General features: G+C 41.8%; 1 protein-coding gene across 2 annotated transcripts in view; it reads right to left on the minus strand.

Moving 5' to 3' along the window:
- The window catches only part of POU6F2 (POU class 6 homeobox 2), a 450,607-nt gene that overhangs the window by 51,578 nt on the left and 384,297 nt on the right, over nt 1–14,732 (minus strand). The window lies entirely within an intron of this gene.

The following is a 14,732-nucleotide window of genomic DNA, read 5'->3' on the forward strand; positions in this document are numbered from 1 at the left end:
TTCCCTTGGCCTCTTTGCCGGGACAAGAGTGAGCTAGGGAGGAATCTGACAGGGGAATTGGGGCCGGGGGGTGGGGGTGGGGAACGGGGGGCGGGGAGAGCCACCCAAGGAGGAGGTTATTTCTGCCAAATTTTGTTTTTCCGTGGAGGCCAATTCAATATTCTTTATCCTGCCAATTTTCCACGTCACAGGTTTTCAGGCCTTCTGACCATGAGGCAGAAGTGTAGCTTGAACTAAAATCTGCATTTAGGTTAATGACTAGATATAAATGCAAGAAACATTTAAACTATTTTCACAGTAATGGTTTTGATACATGAATTTCATTTGTATTTATTCTAGGGTGTTATTTTTTCCCATATAGTTCCTCTCAAGTACAGCAATTGTTGTGTATGATAATGCATTTTCCATCACCAGCTCCCACATCCATGAAATTCCTGCATTTAGCAGAAACCTGCCAAGACTAAGACTTGGTAGAAAAAAATTAATGCCATACTTAATTCAAGTCCTAGAAGCTCTTCTAAAGATGCCTCTTTTTTTTTTTAACTTTCTTCTTTACTTTCTCTTTACTGTCTCAGTTTCTCGTCTTTTTCTTTCTTTTCCTTTTTCCCTCCCTCTTCCTCTCAAAACATATTTTATTACTTAATTCCTTTGGAAATTTGCCTAGAGTTTATGTCATCTGATGAGGATGGAAATACTAATTGTCAGAGGAAATATCAAAAAGGACAAGAATTTAATAATTCTCCCCCCCACTAATGTGATATCCTTATCTTATTGGTTTCTTTATTCTTTTACAACGAAATTTCACAGCACTAGTTCTACAGTAATTCCATTGACCCAGCACATTTTTTACCAATGAAAATCCACTTTCAGCTCATTACATTATGTGTCTTTTGCCTTTATCTCTCTCCTAAAAGATAATAATGATTTTCCTTTTAAGAAGAAAAAAAAATTCTCATTCATTAGCCTAAAGAGAAACCCTGTCTTATCCCAGATTACCACCATGGGATTTAAAATTCAGGTTGGCCTTGATCTTGGTTTCCTGAGGATATTTGTACAATGTATAGGAGGCAAGTAATGGTATATGTTGAATGGAAACTCTCCTTGTTTTTGGCTTGACTCCCTAAAGTGAAAGAGTTTATAGTGTGTTCTTTTCTTCCACTTCCAAAGTGAGAAGACCACTTGAGGAATACCTTCCCCAAATGGTCAGGATGGACACTGCCCAGAGGTACACAATTCTCAGGTCATGTGCCAGTTGATATGTTTACATTTCTTTTCATGCAATACGAGCTGAAATCATAATGAAACTCCTGAATTTCAGGGAGCTCTCAAAATAAGGTTCTTAATCTCAAAGAAAGATTAAATTATGTGCAATTTGGTTTTAATGTTGAATATGCAATTTTATCCACGAATTTTGAGTGAAACATTTAAATCAATACCTACAGAATGCTTTCTAAAGAAGATAGACAGTGCCTCCTATTTAATGAAGAGAAAATATTTTTAAAAATTGGAAGACATTTCCCTAACGTCTAGGTCAATCAAAAATTCACATAGGTAATTTTGGAATTACTCTCTGGATACAATACAATAGTGTAGATGAGAATTCCCAACATTTAGGACACTAGTGTGTTGTTCAGCAATAGTCCCATGTAGTCACAATAAATTCAGGCATTATATAAAGGATAAACTGTTGTTCTGAATATAAAACAAAGCAGCTACTTAAAATCAGGCTCTGGGCCTTTGTGTTATGGGGCCAGGAATGGGAACACTTCTACTGTTTTGGAAGATTGCTTCAGTGACCATGGATGTACAGATTTTGTTTATTTTTTTAACATTTACTCTCTCTATATCCCGGTCCTAGATTGAAATCCAATCTGTTCCTGTTTTTGCAGCCTTTCTCTCTTAATGAAGCAAATGCCAACTCGATGGCTCTTTTACTTGCATCCCTAGGTCTCTGTGAAGGGTGTAGGGCTCTGGGGAGATGCCTTGCTGGCCCCTGGAAGCAGAGTTGGAAGTGAAGGCAGGGGAGTGAGTGGTATATACAGAGAGCAGGTACGAGTCAATCTGTAAGCTGACAGCATTTCAGATGGACCGTTGGTGTTGCCGATGGATGCAGCTTCCTAAATATCTTTTGGCTTTTCTGTCTGGGACTGCCAAGGCAGGGATGAAATATGCATTAAGATACGTGGTGGGGACGGGGGAGGGGATGGTCAGGAAACCATAAGTGTCCTCTTCATCACCTTGGGTCATGTCACTCTGTATTGTCCCCAGTCATGTCATATTAGCAGTGTTCCTCTCAATACTTCTTCTTGATTGGAGACTCGGGGGAGATTTGGACAGTGGGGAGCCCAGGCACAATAAATGCACATAATGAGCATGTCAACGTTCTAGGACCAACTGGATATTTTGCAGACACTGCCAAGTGTCTGCCTTCAGATCTTTCATTGCCAATGCACCTAACCAGCAAAGGATGGCCCAAATGAGGTCTGACTGTGCTACATCCTTGTGTTTGCAACAGACCAGTGCGAAAGACATGCCGCATTCTGGTGCACGCTTGTTTATAAATGTGGTAGCTCTCAAAGCAGGATTTGCAGAGAGTCCTCCTGTCACATCCAAATGGATTCTGGGCCTTGAATACATCAAGCTATAGTTCTATAATTCTCAGATAGTCTAAAAACCTACTAATAGAAACACTAATTCCTTAAGACAGCCCCCTGAATTTTAGAGAATAAAAATAACAGGATAATAAAACAAAAATAGTTTTGTACCGGTAAGCAAAGGCTTCAGACCTCACAGAGCCTGGTCTATCCATTCATGCAGTTGAGGGCATCCGCTCTGAAACCAGACTGCCTTGGCTTGTGACTTTAAGGAAACCATGCTTCATACTCTCATAGGTTAAATGGGTGTAAACAGGGCACCACTGTTCACAGAGTTATGATGAGAATTAAATGAGATAACATGTGCAAAAAAGTGTTGGAATAATACTTGGCATATGTCATGTTCTAAAACAGTGCTAGCTATTACCCTCATGGTTCATATTGTGCAGCAGGATTCTGAACTGATTAATTTATCAGAATTAGAACTCACCTCCACAAATAGCTTTTTACTCTGGAAGTAATGTGAACACAGTAACTGTAGTCTCCATTTTTATACTTTAAATTGTACTCTCTAATTTTATTTTGCTTATTTTAAAACAGTAGCTTGAAGAAAGCGATTAGCTAAGTAATGTGATTGTTAGATGACATGAGTTGTATAATTGAAAAGATAAATATGGGGTTTAAAGATATTTCAGACTGGAAGACATCTGAAAGAAGTAGTTAAAGCATGACCTCACCTGCTGGCCTCTCATATTTGATCACGTATAGAGAAATTTATAGAGAAAGCAGTGTTTTGATTCTGAGGCCAGGGTAGGTAGGTGGCAGAACAGCAAGAGAAGACCTTTTCTTTCTGGTCTGTTTTATCTCACGCTTAGTTTACAACATTTGTTAGGGTTCCAGAAGGACACCCATTTTGCAGTTTAATTCCTGCCTCATGTCAAACTATGGTGAATGAGTCTATCCCACAGTTGTTAATTTGATAGTGAAGGCATGCAGGAAGTAGATTCATAAAAAAAAATTTCCCTTGGGATTTGCAATGGTTGATTTCTCCATTCACGTATTGATAGGGATATTGGGTAGTCATCTCATAATGAGAATAAATCCATATTCCCAAATCCATAGTGCTCTATGCACATCCTTATTATCTGTGGACACTAAATGGTGATGGAAAGAAAAACTCTGATACAGTTTCTTCAAGGAGGACTCTTATTAGATGGTGTCATCTGTGTGACATCACATAAATGTCACCAGAGATAATGTGGTGGGGTATCCAAATCTTGCCCCGTCTTCTCTTTCTCTGAAAGACTCACATTCTACAGCCTGCTAAAGAATTCAGGGTTCTTGAATCTGAGCCTTAGTAGTCACAATATTGTTCATGAAAATTTGCTGATTACAGTATTCTATTAGTATAAATCTTACTTGTCAAAAATATGGCAGCATGACGCAGCACTTTGGCTATAGTGTTATATTCTATGTCTATGTCTTTGTACCAGGAGGACCTTATGAATGCAGCCGGCTCAAACCTTTCTTTGGAGCATAATTGCTCATGATCTATAGTTTTATCATTCTCCTTATGAGCTATGTGAATTTTATAGAGTATGGATTTTGGAGCAGCTCTTTTTGCTACTAACTTTTCAATTTAAAACTCTGGAACTGTGGTGCCATTTGTTTTCAAATGAGGATGCTCATGAACACATTCATCACAATTCATTCCCCATTTAAGGTCTGAAATGACTTGCAGTGGCTGCCTAGAAACAGGAGGGCAAACGTGGCTCTTCATTTCCATACGCTAGGTCCTTGACTTTTCTTACACTGCAAAACGTGTTTCTTGGTTCCTTGGGACTCTTTTAACCAAATCAGTATTTCCACTTCTTACCCTCAAGACTTCTCTTAAAGGTCAAGGAAATACCGGTAGACAAATTCTGGAAGGGCGGCCATATTCATCTCAATGACCCACCCGATGTGTGTTTTATCCTACTAGGTTTTTTCCCTTTGGTCTCACGATTATTATGTGTTATGAAACCCTCATCACAGAAATCAGTTTTGTGAGTTTTATTTTTTAATTTTAATGTTTACTTTTGGCCGCACTACACAGCATGCGGGATCTTAGTTCCTCGACCAGGGATCGAACCCGTGCCCCCTGCAGTGGGATTGCGGAGTCAACCGCTGGACCTCCGGAGAAGTCTCAGTTTTGTGAGTTTTAATATTGAGTCAAGCTTTGCTGCTTGCTCTCTGCCCACTTCCCTGGAGAGATGGCAACGTGCTACATGCTGCCCGTCCTACACTCTACCAACCAAAAGTCTCCATCTCCATGGCTGAGACGTCTCAGACTGGAGTGCACGAGATGTGCCGTGATGACTCTCAGATACTGCAACGTCCTAAAATACCTTCGAGTCATCAACGTAAAGTCACACTGATTTCAGTCTAGTCTCAAAATGAATTATATTTAATTTATTTTAATTTTGTGGCCAACTGTAAGTATAGTAATTTTCTATTAATGCTCCAGTAACTTTCTATCAACACACAGCTACACTGGCTAACAGAGGAATTTTGTAAACGACCTAAAGTCTGAGGTTGAGTTTCCCAGAAACAGGATGGAGGGGGAAGGGAGGAACTCCAATCTGGCAGGGGCTCTGGAGTGTGAGTTCCCACCCCCGAGGCAAGGAAGCTGGGTGTCCACACTCAACACCTGACAGTCCAGTTCACATCTGCGGGGTGGAGGAGAGGCTTGGAACCCAAATCCCTGGGTATTGTTGGCTCTTTGCTCTTGGGACAAAGTGGAGTCTTTGGAAGAAGAGCTGCTCGTGCTGGCTTTTGAAAGCCCCCCAAGACAGGGGCAACTTACAGAAAAGAAGGATTCCAGGGGATGTGGGTGGAACTTGAACAATTATGGCTACAGGGCAGATGTCACTCCCTTTCACTCATTAAAGTCTTTACCCTGCAAACATTTATTCAGGACCCACTATGTTTTGGGCACAGTGTGAGAGAGATGGTGTGAATGACAGAGTGACGTGTTCCCTACCCTCCGGGGGCTTATAGTCAAAGAGGGAAAGAGATCTGGTAGGAAGAGATGGGAGGTAGGAAAAGATGAGCTGTCCAGGGAGCAGCATCCAGACCTGGACGGGGTGGCAGTCTGGGGTGGGGTCAGTGAGAGAAGAGGTGGTGGGTTCAAAGAGACCTGGGAGGGCAGCTCTGAGTCTGTCTCTGTCTACCTTGTGCTCGCTCAGAGTTGCACAGAAATGTGACTGGCAATGAGTGAACCATTCTATCTGAAAAGGGAAAGGGGAGCGGCACAGGGTAAGGATTAAGAGCTTGCATTCTGGAACTAGATTGCCTGGGTTCCAATCATGAAGCTGCCAGTAACTTGCTGTACCTTTCTGCTAAGGTCTGAATGTTTGTGCACCCCCTCCCTCCAATTCATATGTTGAAATCTTAACCCCCAGAGATGGTGGTATTAGGAGATGGGGCCTTTGGGAGGTGCTTAAGTCACAGGGGTGGAGCCCTCACGAATGGGATTAGTGCCCTTATGAAAAGAGACCCCGTAGATATCTTTAGCCCCTTTCACCACATGAGGACACAGTGAGAAAGCACTGTGAATCAGGAGAGGGCTCTCAACAGAACTCAACCATGCTGGTGCCTTGATCTTGGGCTTCCCAGCCTCCAGAACTGTGAGAAATAAATTTTTGGTTTATTAAGCCACCCAGTCTGTGGTGTTTTGTTATAGCAGCCTGAAAGGACTAAAACACTTTCTGTGTCTCAGTTTTTTCAGTGTTCGTAAACTGGGGATAATAATAGGAGTAACGACATGATGGGGATGCTGTGAAAAATACATGAGTTAATATATGCAAAATACTAGAAGAGTTCCTGGCATACGGTAAGCACTATGCAAATTTTGCTATAATAATTTTTATTCCTTCCAGGAACTTCTGGCCATACTATTGTTTAGGTTTGCATCCCCTCTGCCCCTCACTCCCTTGAGGGGAGTCACAATGGGGCTTTTTGCAGATCCTCAACTACCCTGGGGTGTTTACACTTGCTGTTTCTACATCTGCAACCCTTTCTCATTCACACCTCTCTTCTCCGAGGTCACCTCCATAGAGACACCTTTCTTGACTACTTTATCTAAAAAGCACTCCCTTTCTTTTAAAGATTCATGCCAAAACATGTACAAGGAAATGATACGATGTCGGGGATTCATTCTGAAATAATCTGCGCAGTGGGGAGAAGGGGTGGGGATATAGAAGAGGGTCTGGTGTTGATCACTGTAGAACCTAGGTGGTGGATATATATGGTTCATTATGCTATTTTTTCTACTTTTACATGTGCTTGCAATTTTCCGTGATACAAAGTTTAAAAAAATTCCCTTTCACTCTCCATCTAGTTTTCTCATGTATTTCACAGCACTTGTAGAGTCTAATATTACATTAGTCATTTGTGTATTCTCTTCATCCCTCTCTCTAGAATATAGATTTTGGTTCACTGCTGTATCTTCAGCTCTTCAACAACACCAGGCACCCAGCAGGCCCTCAGTCAACATGGATTGAATGAACATATGAAGGAGTGAGTCAAAGATATCTAGGCCTGACTGGGATCTTGGTGGGAGTTGGAGCCTTCAATTTACAGAAAAGAGTGAAAATTTTGGAGGAAATTTGTCTAAACTCGTCCTTTTAAAAACACAGCACCACACTTTAGAGTCTCTCACACCCGCTGGACTGACTGACCAGAGCCTTGAATATGGGTGACTCAGTCCTGAGGGTTCGTGAATAATCCCTGATGGGTCAGTTCCTCGTGTGAGTCAGTGCCTGCACTTAAAGCATTCCTCTCAGCTGCCCAGGCAGACTCCCCCAAGGAATTCTGGGAATATCCCAGGATATAAAAACAATGGCAGCATCTAAGGATGAAGGCTCTTCCCTGGACCTCTTGGACCAAAAGCATCCCTGGAAATTGCATGCCGAGAATCGAGTGGGGATGGGGCTGCGTGGAGGGCTTAGGCTCCAGGTTTGATGTTACTTGGGAGCTGAAGCATAAGGAGGCAGTGAATGAGGGCTTTCATTTATTTTTTTATCCTTGGGCTGTGTTGGTGGAGATGGAGTTGGGCTATGGGGTTTGCATCCCCAGCCCAGCCCCATGGCCTAGAGCAAAGCTCCTGCAGACAGCAGCACGGGCAGGAGCAGAAGGGGCTGTTTTCCCCAGATAAGGATGGATCCATGTGTCCCTTTGAGGCTAGGTGGCAGAGTGTGACATCAGTGTAGGAGGGGCATGCTCTCCCTTCGTGCAGCCTCACTGTGGTGGGACTTCAGGAGGTGTCGACCACTTGGGCATTTACATGGTCTGTGGTTCCTGGAGGTCACTGGGGGCAGTGTCAAAAGTGAGGTTCTATTCAGATGGCTTTGCAAACCCTGCACATCAATGCAGGTGAACAGAGGGGAGACTATGGGCACATGTGGATGCCCTGGAGAGTGTTCTAGAAGGACACTGGAGAGAGAGGTGGATTCTGCAGAGGGCCTGGGTCCAGGTTCTGCAGGATGACTGATGAGATCTGCACCGAGGGAACAGGGACCCCTTGAGGGAGGGGAAGGAAATAAGTCTGGCCAGCACACTGTGATTGGCTGCAAACTATTAGAAAGCTCTCCGATGGGAGGCATTTCTTTTTTATTTTTAAATTTACTGATAAAATTGTCAAGCCCAGCGTTGAGGGGGAAAAACTAGTGTTTAACTTACCCCAATACATTTGATTTGGAAGCAGAGAGGTCAGTATTATGGAAACTCACCAACACAAAATCAGATTTTATCTAAGTTATATGCAGGCCAATATTGTATCACCACCAGCTTACACATCTCATTTCCTTTTCTGTCTAGTCCTCCATTTAATAACCTGAAAATCTATCTTTTTATTGAGTTTCATGCTATTTTCCTACTTACATACAATACCGCTCCTCTCACCAATTGCCTATTGTCATGGCACATTAGTTAGGTGAATTTGTTGATATTTCAAAATTACTCGTTCTGTATCTTTTATTCTATCATCCAGCTTAAATAAGTGATTGGGAGCACTCCTGTGATGAAAGAAAAAAGGCTAATTTTTTAAAAGAATAAATTGCTTCCCTGGTACAGCAATTGGTATTATTCCAGTTTCTAGCTACGGGAAAGCAGGGCACACTCTTGCCCCGCCCACGTCTAATTTACTTAAATTACTCCCCAACACTGGTTGAGCCCCTGCAGGGAAAATAGGTGCTATTGAGGGCCGAAGAAAGACAAGAAAGGATGAGGCACTCAAAGAAAGACAAGGCATGGTCTGCCCTGCGGAGCCTCAGGACAATTCTGTTCATCAGATACTTCCTCATAAACATGGGGCAGGCGCTGAGCCAGGCCCCAGGGATACAGAGGTGAACCAGGCAAGAGTCTTTTGCCTTGACGTGCTCCCTAATTGATGAATTGCTGTAGCCAGTGCTGTAAGAAAGGGGTGCCCGGAGCCCAGATGAGGGGCCCTCACTAGACCTCAGGCGTGCAAACCACTTAGGATCTTAGAATCAAAAAGGATGATTAGGAGTTGATTGGGGAAGAGTTGGGAAGGGGAGGAAGAAGGCTTCTCAACCGCTGGGAATAGAATGGAGGACAGAGAAAGCACTTCATGGGTGTGAAGCCACTGCATTGGTAGTTGGATATTTTGGGACCATGAAGTGAGGGAGGGGAGTGGCAGATGATGGGGTGAGGTGTGAGATTATGGAGGGAGCACTTGGTGTGTCACCTTCATTCTGTACAGGAGGGTAAAGGGACATGATCAGATCTGAGGTTTAGAATGGTCACTCTGGTGACTGAGCTGGACTAGGGTGGGGGGGTGGGTCAGCCTGGAGGCAGAGAAGATCAGGAGGCAAAGACCAGGGGCTGCCCTTCAGTGGGAGAAGGGGTGTGGCTTGGGGTAACTTTGCACTTGGAATACAGACTAGTTTGCTACCCATTGATTCAACAAACATTGACCACTGACTATATGTCTCTCCCCCAAAGAGCTTCCAGGGTGTGGGAAGACAGGTGTGTAGATAGATAAATTAAGAGCCAATGGTGCAAATCCAAATCACAATCAGAGATTACCTCACACCTGTTAGAATGACTATCATCAAACAGACAAGAAATGAGAGGTGTTGGTGAGGATGTAAAGAGAAGGGATCATGCACAGTTGGGGGGAATGGAAATTGGTGCAGCTACTATGGGAAGCAGTATGGAAGGTCCTCAAAAATTTAAAAATAGAGCTACCCGATGATCCAGCAACTCCACTTCTGTATATTTATTTGAAGAAAACAAAAACAATAACTTGCAAATATATCTGCGCCCCCCTGTTCACTGCAGCGTTATTTACAATAGGCAAGACAAGGAAGCAACCTAAGTATCCATTAATGGTTGCATAAAGAAAATGTGGTGTACATATAAATATATATTATATATCATTATATATAAAATGGAATACTATTCAGCCATAAAAAGGAACAAAATCTTGCCATTTGCACAACATGGATGGACCGCAGGGCATTATGCTAAGTGACATGAGCCAGACAGAGAAAGACAAATACTGTGTGACGCCACTTATATGTGAACAGCAGCAACACCAACGGCCCAAGCTCACAGATACAGAGAACAGACTGGTGGTCGCCAGAGACCAGTAATGAAATATATGTCATGGAGAAGTAACGTACAGCATGGGGACTATAGTTAATAATACTGCATTGGGTATTCGCAAGTGGATAAAAGAGTAGATCTTAAAAGTTCTCATCCCGAGAAGAAAGATTTCTAACTATGTGTGGGGATGGATGTTAATTGGACTAACTGTGGTGGTCATTTCCCAATACATACAAATGTCAAATCATTTTGTTGTGCACTTGATACTAATATAATGTGGTATGTAAATTATGTCTCAGTAAAATATAAAACGAGCCACAAGCGTTGGGGTAGCAGTGTGATCGGTGACCTGGGGGAACACTGGGGAACTGGCTAGCTCACTAAGGGAAGAGAGGCATGTGAGGGAAGCTTCACAAAATAATTGCTAGGAAGCAGATCAACTAGGCAGACAGGAGAAGAAGGGCAGTTAGAGCTGAAGAAAGAATAAGTACAAAATTATGGGAACATCAGAATGCCTGGTGTGTTTGGAATGGCCAGAGTTAGGGCAGCAGATGGGGCTGGGAAAATTCTGAGATGGGTTCTGAAGGCAGAGAAAGAAGGTAGGAAAATAGAAATTAGGAAGCACATGTATGAATGGCATGCATGTGTTCATATGGAATAGAGCATCTCCTGAGAGATTCCTTGCAAGCTGTTGCTTTGAAAGCACCTAAATATTCCCATCTTTTTTGCAATATAATGGAGACAGCCTTAACAGCTTTGTAGCTCGGGAAGCAACACTGATTGACAGTCATTAAATCACAAAATATTTTCATTTATTTTATATAAAGGGAAATCTAAACAACTGATGACTGACCAAAAAAAAAAAAAAAAAAAACAAAACAAAAACCAACAATTGAATTTTGAATAATAAAAACAAAGCCATCATCTTTTAAAATATGGGATGTTCTCTGTTACAAAAAATTACAAAGATGGATTATAAGTGATAAATTGTATCTCTGTATCCAACCGTCATATCCATGGCTGGGTACACGTGTGAAGACTGAGCTGTGATTTTGTAAACTGGGGATATGTGCATACGTATGGCTGATTCACTTCACTGTCCAGCAGAAACTGGCACAACATTGTGAAGCAACTATACCCCAATTAAAAACAAAACAAAACAAAACAAACAAAAAACTTTAATTTTATAAATTAATTATAAGGGTTGTATTAGTTCATGACAAGATTTGAAGTCTCTGAGAATCTGCCCAGAGAAGATGGAAGTCTTTTATTTACTTTGGGGCTATTTTACTCCTGAATATGTATATTTTCTATAGATATTAATTTTACCATGGAAACTCAAGAAACTTTTTAGAAGTCCAAACTAGTTCAATCCATCACTTATACAGAACAAAACATATGCTTCCTCTTTCTTGCATCCCAATAAACACATTGGTTATTAAAATATGCTTGTAACAAATGTTACACATAATATCTTGGTTTTATTCACACATGGGCAGTGTAGAGCCTTGTCTAAGCTGTTACTGAATTTTATTTTTATGCACAATGGTTTGCTTGCCTCATAAAATTTATTCACTGAACAGCTATTGTAGAAGAAAGCTAGTCAGAAGATATGCTATTCTTCCCACAAAACAATACTACATTTGGGTCATGCATTATTTTCTCCCAAGGACCAGCAGAAATCAACCTATTTACTGTTGGTGTGTAACCTTTCAAACTTCTACTTTCTTGAATTTACAGTGGGATCAAATTAACCATTTGATTCCACTATAGGGAGAAGACAATGCATTTCTGGTCATGTCACATCCATCTTTAAGTGACATCCTTAAGCATTTATGATGGTTCCTTTACGGTCAAGAGTACAGGGGTACAGAGTACAGCTCCACACCCATGTCAGATGTGCTACAGCCTCAGTGCCCAGAAGAGAACTTTGCCATTAGGAAAAACAAATGGTCCAAATTATTAGAGAAAATATGACTCTGTAGAAAGGGAAAGATAAATACAAGAAAGAGAAAGCAAAAAAACATGACCAGAACGCTCAGAGGTAAATAAAATCCTTCTGCGTTCACAAAATATATTGGTTATAGGTTGTTCTAAAAACGTTAGGCTAACAGTAGAACCACTACCTGTAGGATCCGTAAGCCAAGAAAATATAAAAAGTTGTTGTAGAGATCACTTGGGAAGTTTCCATTAATAAAACCGAACATAGGTTAAAAAACATAAAAGCTTAATCTCACCAAGAGCAAAAGCAAGGTTGTGTCGGAATTTTCCACATTTAGGGAGAAAAGAGCAAGACGTCACTGACCGAAGAAACCAATCTACCCCATCAGCACTGAGAAAAATATGTTTAAAATGTTCTTGGCAATACTGGTAACTACTGAGGAAAGCCTGGATGTGCGTTTATAGGCAGAAACTAGGTAAACTAGCGATGGAGGAGAGAACGTGAAATTGCTGAAAGTCAGGGCAGCCGGGTTCTCTTCCTGAGTCAGCTGCTAAGTGCGCGTGGCGTCTTGCCCTGGCCCTGCTCCATTTCCTTGTCTGTAAAGTGAGAAAGCTGAACTAGGCCAGTGGTTTTCAAAATATGGTCCCTGATGGGCAGTTAGGCCACAGTGGTTTCAGGGACGTGTGTTACGGAGTTAGCCTCCCCTGAGGAAAACCCCTGCTGAACACTGAGGCCCACCATCATCCCTGGTGCTGCTCCAAGGCCTGGAGAAATCACGATTTCCCTCCTCCCCTCTCTGATAGCTCTGCAGGGTTTGGGCTGCAGGCCAGCTCCAGGAACGTTCAGGTCCTCTGGAGAGGGCTGGGAGAACGGGCTTTCTACCGCAGTGGTTCTCAACGTGGGGCCCAGGGACCAGCAACATCACATCACCTGGGAGCTGAAAACGCAGACTCTCAGCCCTCACCCCAGACCTGCTGAGTCAGAAACTCTGGGCCAGGAGTGGCCTTCTGGGTTTTAACAGCAGTTCTGGTGAGGCGGATGCACACTAAAGCCTGAGAACCCTGAACTGGGTGATCTCGAAAGCGCCTTCAAAGAGTAAACTTCCATCATGATGCTCAAATGGTGGAATAAAACTTACGACAGTGCTGTAATGTTTCGGGTTCTATTCCTGTAAGAGTTACTAAATAAATATGTTAAATAAAAAATGATTTCTAAATCTGCTTTAGCCAGCGGGGATATAAGGCTGTCAGGGCTTATAGCAAGTTTCTGAAACGACCGTGCTGTTCACGGACTTTGGGGCTGGCGCCCAGCAGCCAGTAGGCAGCAGCTTGGTACCTGCACATCCTGGGCTGAGACTGGGGCTCCACGTTTTTCCCATGGGATCAGACCTAGCACACTGTTCTATCACAGGGAACAGCAACAGAATTTGAAATCTGTAATAGATTTTTAATAAAAAACGAATTACCTGATGTTAAAAGATAAACAACTGCAGATCAACCAGGCAAAGGCTTTCAAGGACAAAAGCAAAGAGTTAGAACTGCCATATCCCAGTTTGTCCAAATACTGAAGAAAACCACTGCAGAAGGGAGAAAAGAGGGCCGGTCATCACTATGAAACTTGGGCAGAGATACAGCTGCTGGGGCTTTGTATCCGTATAGCTTCAGCATGGAACTCCAGAATCATTTGGGCTTTTGGGGGGATGTATTCCTGTGTCTGGATAGTAGAAAGTTTTATTCATGCTTTATTTGATTTTTCAGATGATCATGTACACTGTTTACTATGTGTTTGGTATATTACTTAAAAAAAATAAGAGCACATTTTAAAATTCCTTATGCCTTTATGCGTCTCCATTGCAGTAATGGAAGGAAAAAAAGCAAAATGGCCAAGTGTAAAAAAAGGAAGAAAAGACAATATATAACTTTAGAGGTGATTGTATAATCACTGTATAGAAAACATCACTTAAATAAAACAAAATATAGAAGCAGAAAATGAAAATAAAAACATATTAAATAAACAAGTTTACTTTTCCAAAATTTTGGTTTCAAGAACTTGGACAAATTGAGCAAGAGAGTCACATGGCTTTTAAAGAAAACGCCATCAAGTAACAAGGGGAAATGTAATTTCTTAGAATTTATCAAAATAAATTGGAAGTTCATAATGTCTTTAGAACAACGTTTTTTTAGCTTTAGCTCTACATGCTAGCAAGCAATGATATTCTGGTAGAACATATGAAAATTACAGCAATTCTAAAGTGTGTTTAGTGAAACCCTGGTCCTGGATTGTTTCTGGAATAAAAGGTTTGGGAAACTGTGTGAAGCATCTACCTCTTGGTGATTTACAAAAGAAAGCCCGTTCAGCTTGTTTAACTCTGCATTTCCCAATAATATTTGATCATGGTACCCCCTTTGCATGGGATACCACGAACATCCCTAGAACATGCATTCTATGTTATACGCGCTGAGAAAAGCTGGATGATGTATTACTTTGTTATCCATAGAGTTAACAAATAGGCCAATGGAATAAGCTTGTGATGCACTTCGGCTATTCTCATCAACCATTTTTAAAGGAAGGACTTTATATTTCAA

The sequence above is a fragment of the Eschrichtius robustus genome, chromosome 8, assembly GCF_028021215.1.
Source record: "Eschrichtius robustus isolate mEscRob2 chromosome 8, mEscRob2.pri, whole genome shotgun sequence".
Taxonomy (NCBI): domain Eukaryota; kingdom Metazoa; phylum Chordata; class Mammalia; order Artiodactyla; family Eschrichtiidae; genus Eschrichtius; species Eschrichtius robustus.